The 17,907-nt window shown below is 36.1% G+C and overlaps 1 non-coding gene across 1 annotated transcript; it reads right to left on the reverse strand.

Moving 5' to 3' along the window:
- Positions 1 to 7,831: 7,831 nt before the first annotated feature.
- LOC123323620 lies at positions 7,832 to 7,938 on the reverse strand. Its single transcript, XR_006539498.1, has one exon. It is a non-coding gene; the product is annotated as a U6 spliceosomal RNA (small nuclear RNA).
- Between the last annotated feature and the right edge of the window lie 9,969 nt (positions 7,939 to 17,907).

Consider the following 17,907-nt stretch of genomic DNA (forward strand, 5'->3'; position numbering starts at 1 on the left):
CCAGAAGAGGCTGCAATACTCATGAGATCTGGATAAGCGCTCTTCTCTCCTCAAAGTTAGCTATACCTTAATTCCATTTCCTTTGGAGTGGGGGCTCCCAGGGTCTCCAGGTACTAGGCAGCTGGCACCTCCCAGCAGTCCTCTCTACATACCTGCCACTTCAGCCTGTATCCCTTGGTGCCTGAGTCTTAAATGTTTATTTTTCCTAATTGTTTGGGCAAAGCCACTTTCACATTTGGTCCCTAAAAATAGAGAACAGAGGGGTAAAGCCCTCTGATGACCTACTGCACACACAGCTGTGCTGCAGCCTTAACACCCTTCTTTGTAGGGTGCCAAGAGGACAGGGGTCTGGGCATACCTGCTGATCCCTCTGCCCACAAGTTCCAGGTGCACCAAGTGGTACTTGTTGCTGTTTGTTCCAAGCTCTTTTCACCATAAGTGGGATGCTGGGGCAGGGAGAAAGTGAAGGTGAGGCTTTATGGTTTGGTGGGGGCTAAGTTTAAAAGGGTCTTGTGGGCCACAGATTTTGAACTTCATCCTTGGGAGTGAGGAACAAGGGGAGGATTTTCAGCCTGAGAGGGCCATGATCGGATCTGTGTTTCTGAAAGATTTCTTTGTTGGCTAATGTAGGGGATGAACTGTAGAGGAGTGGTACTAGATGCTGGGGTTCACAGAAATATTAGCTCCCTGAGGGTTCTGTCTCTTTTGCTCAATACTTTTCTCCAGGGTCTAGAACAGTGCCTGGCACATAGTTAGAAGTCAGTAGATATTTGATGAATGAATGAGACCAGTCAGGAAGCTATTGTTCTGGTGTAGGTGAGAGATGACACTTAAACTTGGTCAGTGGATTGGGGATGGAGAAGAGTTAGGGATATTGAAACAGTCTGGAGGGAGAGTTTAGGATTGGAGGACACAGCTGGATAGCAACTTAATTGGTTTTACTCCTTTAGCCCAGCACTGAGAATTCAGCAGCCAGGCTATAACGGTAAGGATTTTTGTTTGGCTTGAGATTCTCTATTCACCATCCTTGGGGGTGGGCTCCTATCCTGAGGAATTGTGGGCTCCATGAAAAGCATCCTCATCCAGGAAGTCTGTCCTAGGTACCACCTTGTTCTTTGTGACTCCATGACCCCAGGGCTTCTTGGTACAGGAGAGGAATTGTTATTGAATTTGCTGTAGTATATGATAGAAGACCTAGAACTAGAGTTTCTGTCTCTGATATGTTTTTCTGTTTAAAATTGAAAGGGATACTGTTAAAATAGTTTCCTTCCTGGATGCTTCCAAAACTCAGCCTCCCATCCTGCATGTTTACCCTTTGAAAACTCACGCAAAAGAATCCCCAGATCTAGTCTGCACATTGAAAAACTGTTGTTTACTCTCTTTTATTCATCTGTTTTTTTATGTTTTTCAGCACAATTTGGACTGTTCATTACTGTTGGGACCTAGAGCATAATTTCCATCTTAGATAGTTATCAGACAGGTTCTTAGTTGCAAGTATCAGAAATCATTTGGTTAACTTAAGCAGAAAAGAGATTTAAAAAAATTTTATAACATAAAAAAATATACATATACACAACATAAAAATTGGAATTTTATGTAAATGGTCTAAATGCTGTAATCAAAAGATATAGGGTGGCAGAATGGATAAAAAAAAAAGACTCATCTATTTGCTGCCTACAAAAGGCCCACTTCAGGCCCAAAGACACATACAGACTGAAAGGGAAGGGATGAAAAAACATTCACCATGCAAATGAAAGTGGAAAAAAACAAAAGCCAGGGGAGCAATACTTATATCAGACAAAATAGATTTTAAAACAAAAACTAACAATAGACAAAGAAGGGCATTATATAATGATAAAGGGATCAATCCAATAAGAAGATATCATAACACTGGAGCACCTAAATACATAAAGTGAAATTAACAGACATAGAGGAATTGACATAACACAATAATAGTAGGAGGCTTTAACACCCAACTTAAATCAATGGATAGATCATCCAGGTAGAAAATCAATAAGGAAATACTGTCTTTAAATGACATATTAAACCAAATGAACATAACAGATACATACAGAACATTCCATCCCAAAACAACAGAATACACGTTATTGTAATGTGCACATGGAATATAATACCAGAGCAGAAATAAGTGATAGAAACTAAAAAAAAAAAGAAAAAACTCAATGAAACTAAGAGCTGGTTCTTTAAAAAGATAAATAAAATTGATAAACTCTTAGCTAGACTCATCAAAAAAAAAAAGGGAAAAGACCCAAATAAATAAAATCAGAAATGAGAGAGAAGTAACAATTGACACCACAGAAATACAAAGGATTATAAGAGAGTACTATTAAAAATTATGTCAACAAGTTGGACAACTTAGAAGAAATGAATAAAGTCATAGAAACATACACTCTTCTAAAACTGAATCAGGAAGAAATAGAAAATCTGAATATAGTAATTACAAGAAATGAAATTGAATCAGTAATCAAAAAACTACCAAAAAATAAAAGTGCAGGACCAGATGGATTCATAGGTAAATTCTACCAAACATTTAAAGAAGAGTTAATATCTATTCTCCTCAAACTATACCAAAAAACAGAAGAGGAAGGAAAGCTTCCAAATACATTCTACAAGATCAACATTACCCTGATACCAAAACCAGGCCAAGACATCACAAAAAAGAAAACTAGAGGCCAATATTCCTGATGAACGTTGATGCAAAAATCCTCAACAAAATATTAGCAAACTGCATTCAATAATACATTAAAAGGATCATTCACCATGATCAAGTGGATTTATTCTGGGAATGTAAGGTTGGTTCAATATTCACAAATCAATCAACATGATACACCATGTCAACAAAACGAAAGATAAAAATTATATACTAATGGATCGTTGAACTTTACATTAAGATCTAATGATATACTGTATGTTGGCTAACTGAACATAATAATAAAAAATTATATGATCATCTTAATAGATGCAGAAAAAGCATTTGATGAAATTCAACATCCTTTCATGATAAAAAGTCTCAACAAATTGGGTTTAGAGGGAACATACCTCAACATCATAAAGGCCATGTATGAAAACCCACAGCTAACATCTTAGTGGTGAAAAACTGAGAGCTTTTCCCCTAACATCAGGAACAGGGGGTCCACTCTTGCCACCTTTATTCAACATGGTACTAGAAGTCCTAGCCACAGCAATCAGATGAGAAAAAGAAATTAGAGGGATCTATATTGGTAAAGAAGTTAAACTGTCACTGTTTGCAGATGACATGATACTATACATAGAAAACTCTAAAGACTCCACCAAAAAACTACTAGAAGTAATAAATGAATTCAGTAAATTTTGTAGGACACAAAATTAATATCCAGAAATCAGTAGCATTTCTATACACTAATAATATAGTAGCAGAAAGAGAAATTAAGTCCACTTACAATTGCACAAAAAAGAATAAAATGCCTAGGAATAAACCTAACCACAGAGGTGAAAGTCCTATACTCTGAAAACTATAAAACATTGATGAAAGAAACTCAAGATGACATAAACAAATGGAAAAATATTTCATGCTCATGGGTTGGAAGAACAAATATTGTTAAAATGTCCACATTACCCAAAGCAATTTTCAGATTTAATGAAATCCCTGTCAAAATATCAACAACATTTTCCACAAAACTAGAATAATCCTAAAATTTGTGTGGAACCACAAAAGATCCTGAATAGCAAAAGTGATCTTGAGAAAGAAAAATAAGGCTAGAGGTTTCACAATTCCAGATCTCAAGATACACTACAAAGCTATAGTAATTAAAACAGTATGGTACTGGGATAAAAATGGATACATAGATCAATGGAATAAAACAGAGAGTCCAGAAATAAATCCATGCTTATATGGTCAATTAATCTATGACAGAGGAGGCAAGAATATACAATGGGGAAAAACATCTCTTCAATAAATGGTGCTGGGAAAACTGGACAGCTACATGCAGAAGAATGAAACTGGACCACTTTCTCACACCATACACAAAAATAAATTCAAAATGTATTAAAGACCTAAATGTGAGACCTGAAACAATAAAAATCCTAGAAGAGAACACAGGCAGTAATTTCTCTTAGCAACATTTTTCTAGATACATCTCCTAAGACAATGGAAACAAAAGCAAAAATAAACTATTGGGGCTACATCAAAATAAAAAAGGTTTACACAGTGAAGGAAACCATCAACAAAACAAAAGGCAAACTATTGAGTGGGAGAAGACATTTGCAAATGACATATTCAATAGGGGTTAATATCCAAGGACTACAAAGAACTTATACAATTCATCACCAAAACCGCCAAACAATCCAATTCAAAAATGGGCAAAGGACTCAAATAGACATTTTTCCAAAGAAGACATCCAGATGGCCAACAGACACATGAAAAAATGCTCAACATCACTCGGCATCAGGAAAATGCAAATCAAAACCACCATGAGATATCACCTTACACCAGTCAGAATGGCTAAAATAAAAAAAAAAAAAAAAAAAAAAAAAAAAAAAGGTGTTGGTTAGGCTGTGGAGAACAAGTAACCCTCATACCCTGTTGGTGGGAATGCAAACTGGTGCAGCCACTGTGGAAAACAATATGGAGGCTCCTCAAAAAAATTAAATAGAAATACCATATGATACAATAATTCTACTATGGATATTTACCCCAAGAAAACAAAACAATAATTTGAAAAGCTATCTGCACCCTTATGTTTATTGTAGCATTATTTACAATAGCCAAGATATGGAGGCAACCCAAGTGTCCATTGATAGGCATATAGATAAGGAAGACATGGTATAAAATTTTTTAAATTGGAATTTTAACTATTTTTTTGACATTTTTGAAATTTAAACTTAATTATCCAAGGTATAGTACATCATTGGTTTTTGATATAATGTTCAATGATTCATCATTTCAGTATAACACTCAGTGCTCATCACTGGAATTTTAACTATTTTAACGTGCAATTCAGTGGCATAAACTACATTCACGATCTTGTGCAACCATCACTACTCATTAACAATAACTTTCTATTCTCCGCCTTCCCCATTCTCCCTTTAGGTTTCCAGAGGTAACCTGAATCCTACTTTCTGTCTCTATGAATTTGCCTATTCTTGATATTTCATGTAAGTGGAATTACACAATATTTGTTCTTTTGGGTCTGGCTTACTTCACTTAGCATAACGTCTTCAAGTTTCATCCATGTTGTAGCACATTATCAGTACTTCATTACTTTTAATGGCTGAATAATATACCATTGTATGGATATACCGTATTTAGTTTATACAAGGAAAGGATTTTTTAAAAGGATATTTAATAGGCTGTATAGAACAAGGCCTGAGCCTATGTAACCAGTGTGGGGTTTTACCCCAGAAGATCTAGGCACTGAATTGAAGCTGCCTCTCAACAGTGTGATCTGGGTAAATTACTTTGAGCTTCCATCCCTCATCTGGAAATAGGGATAAAGAATCTTGTGCAGACTGTTTAATCATTTGAGACAATCCATGTAAATCACTCAGCATAAATTTTGACACTTAAATAAAAAAATACTCATGAATGTTAACTGTTATCATGGCTTATAAAAATTATTATTTATACTTCTTCTTCCTAATGCCAAATCAGACAGGCAGAACTTTTTCTAAAACATCTCCTCTTAAGGAGAGAAATAAAACAGCTTTTTTATACATATTTTCAATCAATTGTTTCTTGGGCTTGGAATTTCTGAGGAAAGGAAAAATGCTCCCCTCCTGATCAAGAAGCAAACAACCATGGTCAGTCCAACCTGATACCCTTTTTAGATGAGAGCAGCTCTAGGGTTTTGCTTTCCAAGTATAAGCCCACATCATGGAAACAAAAAAGGACCAGATGGCTAAAGGTGAGGTCTGATAGAAGGGAATAAGATATAGTTCCCGTTGGCTCTAACTGGACTCCCCTGCAAAGTGAACTAGTTATAGACTGGGAGGAGGTTGTGGTTCTTAGAAAGCAGATGGACCTGGATTCAAATCCAAGCTTTGTTGTTTACAGGTCAAGCTTCCCACTTTGTAGGGCTGGGAGAGGTTATCCGTGTGAGCTACTGCCCAAGGGCGCTGTTGGCAAAGGCACTGGGGAGGAGTCCCCAAAAGAAGCTGGAACATCAGATTGGGGTGTCTTGTTGCTCATTAGTCTGTCATTCCCTCTGGCCTCTCTGTACTGGTTACCCTGGATATGTTGGCAGTGGGGAGCCTCTAGTGTGGTCTTTCAGTATCACCCTCAGCAAGGAAGGAGTATGACAATTTTCCATCCAATATTGGTTGAGATCTGGTAATTCTGAGTAGAACTTTAAGCCAGCTTGCTTAATCTTGAGATGTAGCTCTGCCCTCTTATTCCCAAAAGTGTTTTTATTTAGTTGTGAAATTGATTTTTTTTTTTTTTTGGTGTAAACCTTGTTATAACAGAATGATCTTCACCTACACTTCGGATGCCCTGAGAAATTAAATTTATATGCTACACTTCCACTTTGCTCATGCTACTGACCAGCAAGACCATGGGAGTGCGGGCAGTTAGAAGGTATTTTCCAAAACCTATCATGGACACTTCTCTAACAGAGTCCTTCATTATAAGGACTATAATAATGATCTCCCATACACTGCAGGTCATTTAACTCCATTACTTAATTTATTCTTTTCAAAACCCTTTTGTGTCTGACATATGACAGAGGACTAGCCTCCATTTTACAGATGTGAAACTGGAACTCAGACATCAAATGCTAACAGATGGCCTCGTTGGGGTCGGGATCCACACGTCTGACTTCTGGTCCAGTGGTCTACTTATTTCTCCCACTCTGAGCTGGACAATGTGGGAACTCCAGATTTTATTGACTTGGTGGTTTGTAATATGGTTCACTTGACCTCCCTCTGCCTGGAAAGGGAGCAAATCTGTGATCTTTCTCTCTCTCCAAATTTCCAAAGAGGAAGCAACTCTCAGCCAGAACAGGAGCCTGAGCCTGGTTTGTAGACAGTGGGGCATATAGGTGGCTTATTGCCATGTGCCCTGGGGCAGCAGTAAATTGATCTTTGCTGATCTCCAGCCCTCTGGCAGAGATGGGAAAGGAGGGCTGGGAAAGTGACATTTCTGTAAATAACCACACCTGGTTCTAAGAGCAGAAGGATTGGCATGTCCCTGTAGCCTCATCAATTACCATCAACCTTTTGCAAAGGGAGCCCAGGGGAGAGAATCTCTTCACACTCTTAACATTATTTATAGACACCTCATCCTGTCCACACTCTGGGGGGAGCGTGGTTTGCTCAGCAGCAGCCTCCTTCCAGATGTGTTTATATTCTTCCAGGCCCAGTGGAAAGCATCCTTCAGCCCCTCCACTCCAGGGAACAGAGGGGATGCCTGACATTGGGACATAAAGAAGATGTGAAAGGGAAGACATGAGCAGGATGCCTGAATTTCTCAGTTAGATTCATGTATCTCTTAGCGAGCACTGATTGAATAGCCACTTTGCTGCTAAAGAAGGCAATTCAGGCAGTTTATGGTTAAATAAAAATGCTTTGCAAGCAGATAAACCTGGATTTAAATCCCAGCTCTGCCATTTACAAGCTGTGTGGTTTGGGTTAAGCTTCTACCTCCATTTCCTCATCTGTATAATAGGATAATAACAGCTCCTCTCAGGGTCATTGTGAGTGTCTGAATGACCCTGAGGTCATTCTAGGGCTACCGACACAGCAGATGATAGGTATAAGGTGGCTCTTCTTCTTGTTTTTAATTTTAATTTAAATTAAATTAGGTATAAGGTGCCTCTTCTTCTTGTTTTAAATTTTAAATATGGAATGCTTCATGAATTTGCATGTCATCCTTGTGCAGGGCCCATGCTAATCTTCTCTGTAACATTCCAATTTTAGTACATGTGTTGCTGAAGCCATCACTGGTGCCTATTCTTGTAAGAGACTACTACTTACAGGCTGTGGGGGTTGTGTGTGTGTGTGTGTATCTGTGTGTGTGTATACGGGTGCACGCAAATAAGATTTTGATAGAAACAGGCCTCAAGAAACAAAGACAACATAGGCAACATAGGCAGGGAATTTTTGGTGAAAAAGTAATGATTAAAACCTAGGGAAGGAGACAGCTCTACAGACAAGACAGGTCAGAGGGAACTTCATAGTGGGAGAGAGATTGAGTTAGCAGAGGGTCCGAGGTATGTTATTGGACCAGCAGTGTGCCCGCCTCATGCCTGTGGGCTGGCAGAAGGCCTTAGGCCAGCTTTTAGGAATAGGTGGTTTAGTCTGGGAAGGTGGCCTGAGGCCATGGGGCAGTGTCAAGGTTTGGTAGCCTCTCCAGATGGGGAATCTTGTTGGCATACCATACTCCACGTGGAGCATTTGTTAAACAGCTAGTCCAGCTCCAGCAAAATGTGGCTGCCTAAAGTGACAGAAAGAAAAGATACATTTTGAGTGAGTTTAATGGGTTTTCCTGCTCAGTTCTCTACTTTCAAAAGACCTACTTCACACATATAGTGATTAGCCGGTTTATGAATTTCTTGCATTAAATAGTTTTTATAACAAATTCAAAAATTCACAAAATTAGACAGAATAGTATAATGAATCCTCATGTCCCTATTACCCAGACACAAAATAAACTCACAGCCACTTTCATTTCATCTGTACCCCGCCCCCATCAGAGTATTTAACACACATCCCCTAAATAATGTCATCTGTAAACATTTGTATATGCTTTTCTAAACAATAGAGCTTTTTAAAAATTACAATCTTAACATCATTATTGCATTGAAAAAAATTAGTAAGTTCTTAATATCATCAAATATCCAGTGCTCACATTTCCACAATTGTCTCCTATTTTTTCCAGTTGAATTAGGATCTAAATAAGATTCACGCAATGCAAGCAACTGATACTTCTCTTTGTCTCCTCAATTTATAGATTCCCCTGCCTTTCTTTTACTACTTTATAATTCATTTGTTGAAGAGATCAGGCCATTTCCTATTTTCTAGATAGGACTGCATCCCTCTGGTATCATTTACCTTGCTCCTTTGTCCCCTATATTTCCCATAACACGGCAGCTAGATCTAGTGACTTGTTGGTCTAATTCCGATTTGTTTCTTTCTTTGCAAGACTACATTGTAAGTATTGTCATGCACTTCTATCGGCCAGCATATATGACCTGTTGTCTTTTTTTTGTGATGTAACAGCCATTAATAATCATTGTCTAGATTCATGATTTCATTTGGGGATTTGCAAAATGGTGGCATTCTAATTCTATTATTCCTTCCTCATTTATTACTTGGACTATTTCTGTAGAGAGAATTGTTTCCTCGTCACCTATTTAGTTAACTTATGATATAGTTTAATCAGGAAAAACAGGTTAAATGTTTCTTTCCCTATACTTACCTGCATTCAGAATAGTGGGTTGGTTCCCTTATATCCTCCAGAGGTGACCAATGAGGTTTTTTGTTTTATGGTATCATTAGGAAGGAACTCATAAATTTTAACATATTCCATGTGTTTCAATTCATTGCAGTTGTTCTTCTCTTTGTGCTCAGATTTTCTCATCTCTGGCAGGTGAGAACCTCTAAATTGCTTCCTGAGTTCGGACATGGCCATGACCCCAGTCATCATCTTCTGGGAAAAAAAGGTATCCAAGCTTGGAAATGGAAATCTCTCTTAAAGAGAAAATATATTATGAGTTTATACTGATACTTTCAATCCAAATTTAAGATTACAGGGCTTTGCTTAACTCTTCAATTTTATTTCTTTTATTTTTTAATTTTTATTTTTTTGCCTAATAATTTTTTTAATTTAAATTCAATTAGCCAACGTATAGTACATCATTAGCTTTTGATTTAATGTTCAATGATACATTAGTTGAATATAACACCCAGTGCTCATCATATCACATGCCCTCTTTAATGCCCATCATCCAGTTACCCCATCCCCCACCCACCTCCCTTTCCGCAACCCTCAGTATTTTTTTTTATTTTTTATTTTTAAATTTAAATTTTTTTCTTTATTATGTTATGTTAATCACCATACATTATATCATTAGTTTTTGATGTAGTGTTCCATGATTCATTGTTTGTGTATAACACTCAGTGCTCCATTCAGTACATGCCCTCTTTAATACCCATCACCAGGCTAATCCATCCCCCCCTCCCTTCTAGAACCCTCAGTTTGTTTCTCAGAGTCCATAGTCTCTCATGGTTTGTCTCCCCCTCCGATTCCCCCTCTTCATTTTTCCCTTCCTACTATCTTCTTCTTTTTTTTAACATATAATGTATTATTTGTTTCAGAGGTACAGGTCTGTGATTCAACAGTCTTACACAATTCACAGCACTCACCATAGCACATACCCTCCCCAGTGTCTATCACCCAGCCACCCCATCCTGCAACCCTCAGTATTTTGAATCTTTTCCTCTTACGGGAAAAAATCTTGGCTCTTAATGACAATAGTGTAATTGCTTAGTTGTTTTATCCTATTATATAGATTATATAGATTTTGGACAAATAATACCAAAATATGTGAAAATAGTTATTATTATTATTATTATTATTATTGCAGTTCTTAGATTTATCTTACTAGAGACATACAGCTGAATTGTTGTATTTTGAAACCATTTAAAATAATATACCTCTGCATCATATGCCTATTTAATTTTGTTCTTATTTTAGGCGTTGTTTTTTTTTCATTCTGATTTGACACTATTTATAATCATCTAAAATATTTTCATGGCTCATTTTCCTAGAAGTAGGCTTCTTGGGTCAAATCTGAAAAAACTGCACTGTGAGCAGTGCATAATATATAGAATTGTCAATTCACTATGGTGTTTACCTGAAACTAATATAACATTATTTGTCAGCTATGCTTTGATAAAAAATAATGTAAAAAATAAAAAAACAAGGTGTTATTCAGAGAAGTCCAGCTTCTATCCCAAACTCTCCTCTTTTTTTTCCCCTTTCCCTTTAGCCAACAATTTTATTTACTTTATGGTTTATCCTTCTGAATTTTCTACATAGGCAAAACTATACCTGAATCTTACATACATGTGTGTGTATGTGTGTTTGTATACAGAACTATATTCTGGAAATCATGCCATAGTAATATATAAAGATAGTCTGCATTCCTTTCCATAGTTGCATAGTACTTCACTATTTGAATGTACATAGTTTATCCAGTAGATTCCTGTTGATGGACATTAGGTTAGGTTTTTTGCTATTACAAAACAAGTGTTCATGTTTTTGAGTTTCTGTCAGTGTTTTTTAGGACAGATACCTAGAAGTAGGCTTTCTGGGTCAAAGGATCAGAGTGCATATGCTATTTTGCTAAATATCGCTAAATTCCTGTCTGTAGGATTTGTACCTCTTTGTATTACTTCCAGCAATGATGGGAGTTCCTGTTTTCTCAAAGCCTGGTCAAAAGAGTACATGTTGATATTTTGGATTTTTACCACTCTGATAGGTGAGAAGCAGTACACTGGTGTATTTTTTTATTTTTATTTAAATTTAATTTAGTTAATATATAGTGTATTATTAATTTCAGGGGTAGAATTTAGTGATTCATCATTTGCATATAACAGCCAGTGCTCATTACATCAAGTGCCCTCCTTAATGCCCATCACCCAATTACCCCATCCCCCCACCCATCTCCCCTCCAGCAACCCTCAGTTTGTTCCTTAAGAGTCTCTTATGGTTTGCCTCCCCCTCTGTTTTTGTATTATTTTATTTTTCCTTCCCTTCTCCTATGTTCATTTGTTTTGTTTTTGAAATTCCAAATCCGAGTGAAATCATACGGTATTTGTCTTTCTCTGACTGACTTATTTTACTTAGCATAATACCCTCTAGTTCCATCCACATTGTTGCAAATGACAAGTTTTCATTTTTCCTGATGGCTGAGTAATACTCCATTGTATATATATACTACATTTTTATCCATTTATCTGTCTATGGACATCTGGGCTCTTTCCATATTTTGGCTATTGTGGACATTGCTGCTGTAAACATTGGGGTGCAGGTGCCCCTTCAAATCACTGTTTGTATCCTTTGGATAAATACCTAGAATTGCAATTGCTGGGTCATAAGGTAGTTCTATGCTATGTTTAACTTTTTGAGGAACCTCCACACTGTTTTCCAGAGTGGCTGCACCGGCTTGCATTCCCACCAACAGTGTAAAGGTTTCCCCTTCTCTGCATCCTTGCCAACATCTGTTGTTTCCTGAGTTAATTTTAGCCATTCTGACAGATGTGAGGTGGTATCTCATTGTGGTTTTGATTTGTATTTCCCTGATGATGAGTGATGTTGAGCATTTTTCATGTGTCTGTGGCCATTTATATGTCTTCTTTGGAGAAATGTTTGTTCACGTCTTCTGCCCATTTCTTGACAGGATTTTTTGTTTTTTGGGTGTTCAGTTTGGTAAGTTCTTTAAAGACTTTGGATACTAGCCCTTTAATCAATATGTCATTTATGAATATCTTCTCCCATTCCATAGGTTGTTGTTGATTGTTTCCTTTGAAAAGCTTTTTATCCTGATGCAGAAATCAATACACTAGTGTATTTTTAATTTGCCTTTTTCTTATTATGTGTATAATCAAGATCTTTTCATGTAGATAAGGGGCATATTTAGTTTTCTGTGAATTGTCTGTACATTTTCCTAGCTTCTTTCTCCCTATATACCATTATTAGTCTTTCATTCTTTCTTTTTTAAGGCTCTTTATATATTGTAAATATTAACCCTTTATCTATGATAAAGTTGAAATTTTTCCCCCAGTTTCTCTTTACTTTCCTTATGGTGTTTTTATGCTATGTTAGTAAAAAAATTTTTTTTCTTTTTTTATGTAATAAATTCATTAATTTTTTCCCTTATGACTTCTAGATACTGAATCAGGTAGGGAAGTTCTCCTCACTCCTAGATTATAGAATAATTCAGATTTGTTTTTTCTATACTTGTATGGATTCATTTAATACATTTAATTTCCTAATCTGGGGCACCTGGGTGCCTCAGTTGTTAGGCGACTGCCTTCGGCTCAGGTCATGATCTCAGGGTCCTGGGATTGAGCCCCGCTCCTGGGATTGAGCCCCGCATTGGGCTCCCTGCTCAGCGGGGAGCCTGCTTCTCCCTCTCCCACTCCCCCTGCTTGTGTTCCCTCTCTCGCTGTGTCTCTCTCTGTCAAATGAATAAATAAAGTCTTTAAAAAATACAGTTAATTTCCTAATCCACTTGAAATTTATCTTGGTACACAGTTTGGGGGAATTAATACAATTTTATCCTTTTACCTATGGCTATTGAGTTAGCCTGATGCCTTTGATCAAAAAGCCATCATTTTCCCCACTAACTTGAGATTCTGCCTTTATGCTAAATTTCCAAATGCAGTTGGGTCTATTTCTGGATTTTCTATTTGTTCCACTGGGCCATGCATGTTACCCTGCCACACTCTTAATTAGAGACATTATAGTATGTTTTAATATCTGACAATGCTATCCCTTTCTCATTTCTCTCTCTCTCTCTTTCTCAGGCTTTTCCCCCTTGGCTATTCTTGCTTATCTGTTCTTCCAAATGAATTTTATTAAAAAAAATTATCTAGCTCCAGAAAGAAACTTACTCATATTTTTGTTGAATTATATTAAACTTATGAACTATATTACATTTTATGAACTTAGGGAGACTTAAAATTTCTGATATTGAGTTTTCCTGTCCAAGAATCTGGTATATCTTTTCATTTAAGCAAGGTTATTTTTGTGTTTTTTAATTACTCCATAGTTACTCTTCCTGTAGGTTTTGGACATTTCTTGATAAATTTATTCCTGGGTGTTTAATTTTTTAAATTTTATTATGTTATGTTAGTCACCATACAGTACAACATTAGTTTTGATGTAGTGTGCCATGATTCATTGTTTGGTATTTAATTTTATTTAATTTTCACAAAGGTGGTTTTCTCTTCCAATATAAACTGATCTTTGTTTTCTTTATAGGAAGACTTGATTTTTGTATGTTGATTTTATAACCTATTTCACTAAATTCTTTTGTTTGTAGTAGTTTTCTAGTCTTGTAATAGTTCAGCTTTTCTAGATACATACTTACATAATTCTTAGCTCTATTAATATGATGGATCATATTAATGGATTTTTAGAATATTGAATCTACTCGGTCTTGATGCATGTTTGAATGTGCTGTTGGATCCTATTTGCTAATTATTGATATTTATAAGTTAGATTGGTCTATAGTTTTCTTCTGTTGATGCAATCATTTCACTTCATACAATAATTTTTAAAAATAGAATATCTCTGAGAAACAGTCTGGGCCTGGGACATTTTTATGGGAAAGCTGTTTTTCTACTTCCTCTATTTCTTCTGTGGTATTTTATGTGTTTAGACTTTCTGTCTCCACTGAGATTGATTTTGACATGTTGTATTTGCTAGAAAATTATCCACTGCATCTACTTTTCCAAATTTATTTGCAAAGTAGACTCATATCATTTTAAAAAGTGCTCAGTCTGATGGTTATTTTCTCACTGTCATTTCTAATTTTATGTACTTAAAGTCCCCCCCCCATTTTTTTCTCAATTGCAACAGCTAACAGGTTTTTTATTATGTTCTTTTTGTTTTTCCAAATAATTAACTTTTGGATGTATTTATTGGCTCTATTTTTTCTGTTTTTAACTCAAATTTTTTTCAAGGTATAATTAACGTACTGTGAAATTCATTATGGGCACCGTTTGATGATTTTGACAAATTTATACACCTATGCAACAAAACACTAATCAAGATAGAAAACAATTCTATCACTCTAGATAGAATAGTTTCTTCTTCCTCCTTTCCAGACAACTTCCTACTGCACGTTAGAGGTAACAGTGTTCTAATATCTATCACCATAGTTTAATTTTGCCCATTCTCAAATATAATATAAATGGGATTATACAGTATATGCTATTCTGTATCTGGCTTCTTGCACTTAATATGTGTTTTAAGATTCATACATGTTCTTGAGTGTATCAGTAATATGTTCTTTTTAATTTATGAGTGGTATTCCATATTAGATATAGCACAATTTATTCATGCATCTGTTGACAAATTTGGTTTATTCCATTTTGGGGCTATAAAGAAAAAACTGCTATACAAAATGAAACTATTGGGGATACACCAAAATAAAAGCTTTTGCACATGGGGCGCCTGGGTGGCTCAGTCGTTAAGCATCTGCCTTCAGCTCAGGTCATGGTCCCGGGGTCCTGGGATCAAGCCAGCATCGGGCTCCCTGCTTCTCCCTCTCCTTCTCCCCCTGCTTGTGTTCCCTCTCTCACTGTGTCTCTCTCTGTCAAATAAATAAAATCTTAAAAAAAAAAAAAAGCTTATGCACAGTGAAGGAGACCATCAACAAAACAAAAAGCAACTGACTGAATGGGAGAAGATATTTGCAAATGATATATCTGGTAAGTGGTTAATATTTAAAATATATAAAGAGCTTATACAACTCAACAAAAAAAAATCCAGTTTTAATCTAATTAAAAATGGTCAGGACACATGAACAGACATTTCTCCAAAGACATACAGAAGGCCAACAGACACATAAAAAGATGCTCAACATCACTCATCATCAGGGAAATGCAAATCCAAACCACAATGAGGTATCACCTCACACCTGTCAGAATGGCTAAAATCAAAAACGCAAGAAGTAAGTGTTGGTGAGGACATGAAGAAAAAGGAACCCTTGTGCACTGTTGGTGGGAATGCAAACTGGTGCAGCCACTGTGGAAAGCAGTATGGAGGTTTCTCAAAAAATTAAAAACAGAATTACCATGTGATCCAGTAATTCTACTACTGGGTATTTTCTCAAAGAAAACAAAAACACTGGGCTCCTGGGTGGCTCAGTTGGTTAAGTGACTGCCTTCGGCTGAGGTCATGATCCCGGGGTCCTGGGATCGAGCCCCACATTGGGCTCCCTGCTCCACGGGAAGCCTGCTTCTCCCTCTCCCACTCCCCCTGCTTGTGTTCCCTCTCTCGCTATATCTCTCTCTGTCAAATAAATAAATCAAATCTTAAAAAAAAAAAAAAAAACAAAGACATTAATTCAAAAAGATATATGCACCCCTATGTTTATAGCAGTTACAGTAGCCCAGATATGGAAGCAACTCAAATGTCCATTCATAGATGAATGGATAAAGAAGGCATGGCATATATATATATATGTGTATATATATATATATATATATATATATATATATACACATATATATATACACACACACACACATATATATTAACATATATATACACAATGTATATATATTAATATTACTCAGCTATAAAAAAGAATGAAGTCTTGCCATTCAAAACAACATGGATGGATCTAGAGGGTATTATGCTAAGTGAAATAAGTCAGTGAGAGAAAGACAAATACCATATGATTTCACTCATACGTGGAATTTAAAAAACAAAACAAATGAAGAAAAAAAGAGACAAACAAAAAACCAGACTCTTAAGTATAGAGAACAAACTGGTAGTTGCTGGAGGGGAGCTGGGTGAAATAGGTGAAGGTGATTAAAAGTATACTTACCGTGATGAGCACTGAGTGATTGTTGAATAATTATTTTGTACACCTGAAACTAACACTATATGTTAATTATACTTGGATTAAAAAATAAAATAAAAAAAGAATAAAGCTGTCATAAATATTTTGCACAAGTCTTTTTGGGGACATGTTTTCATTTTATTTGGATGAATACCTAAAAGTGGAACAGTTGGTTTATAAGGTAGATGTGGCTAAACTTGATAAGAAATAGGCAATTCCACTTGTTATATTTCTGAAGGAAATGAAAACACTAACTCAAAAAATACCTGTACCACAATATTCATTGCAGCATTATTTACAATAGCCAAGACATGGAAGCAACCTAAGTATCCATCAGTAGATGAATGGATAAAGAAAATGTGACATACACACACATACACACACACACCAATGGAATATTATTCAGCCATAAAAAGAAGGAAATCTTGTCATTTGTTTTTTTTTTTAGAGATTTTATTTATTTATTTGACAGAGAGACAGCGAGAGAGGGAACACAAGCAGGGGGAGTGGGAGAGGGAGAAGCAGGCTTCCCACCGAGCAGGGAGCCCAATGCAGGGCTCGATCCTAGGACCTGGGATCGTGACCTGAGCCGAAGGCAGACGCTTAACAACTGAGCCACCCAGGCGTCCTGAAATCTTGTAATTTGTGACAACTTGAGGGCATTATGCTAAGTAGAATAAGTCAAACAGAGAAATATAAATACCATATGATCTCACTTATATGTGAAATCTTAAAAAAAAATAACAAACTCATAGATACAGAAAACAGATTGGCTGGGGCTGGTTTAAGGGGGTGAAATGGGTGAAGATGGTCAAGGTACAAATTTTCAGTTACAAAATAAGTAAGTCACAGGGATGTAACCTACAGCATGATCACTGTAATTAATACCATACTGTATATTTGAAAGTGGCTAAGAGAGTAGATCTTAAAAGTTCTTACCATAAGAAAAAAAATTTGCAACAATGTGTGGTAACATATTAACTAGACTTATTGTGGTGATCATTTCACTATATATACATATCAAATCATGCTGTATACAAATATAATGTTATATGTCAATTATATCTCAATAGAAAATTAAAAAAATAATGAAGCTAAATTTTAAAAAAAGAAACAAGCAATTATTTTTCAAAAGTGTTGTACCGTTAATAATCCACCAGCAATGCATGAATGTTCCAGTTGCCCTATATCCTCATTGACAATTGGTATTACTGGTCTTAAATTTAGCCATTCTAGTGGGTGTGCAGTGTTATTTCATTATGGTTTTAATTTTAATTTCTCTGATGACTAATGATGTTGAGTAGCTTTTGATGAGCTTATTTTTTTT

Source organism: Neomonachus schauinslandi, unplaced genomic scaffold (assembly GCF_002201575.2).
Source record: "Neomonachus schauinslandi unplaced genomic scaffold, ASM220157v2 HiC_scaffold_38, whole genome shotgun sequence".
Classification (NCBI taxonomy): Eukaryota; Metazoa; Chordata; class Mammalia; order Carnivora; family Phocidae; genus Neomonachus; species Neomonachus schauinslandi.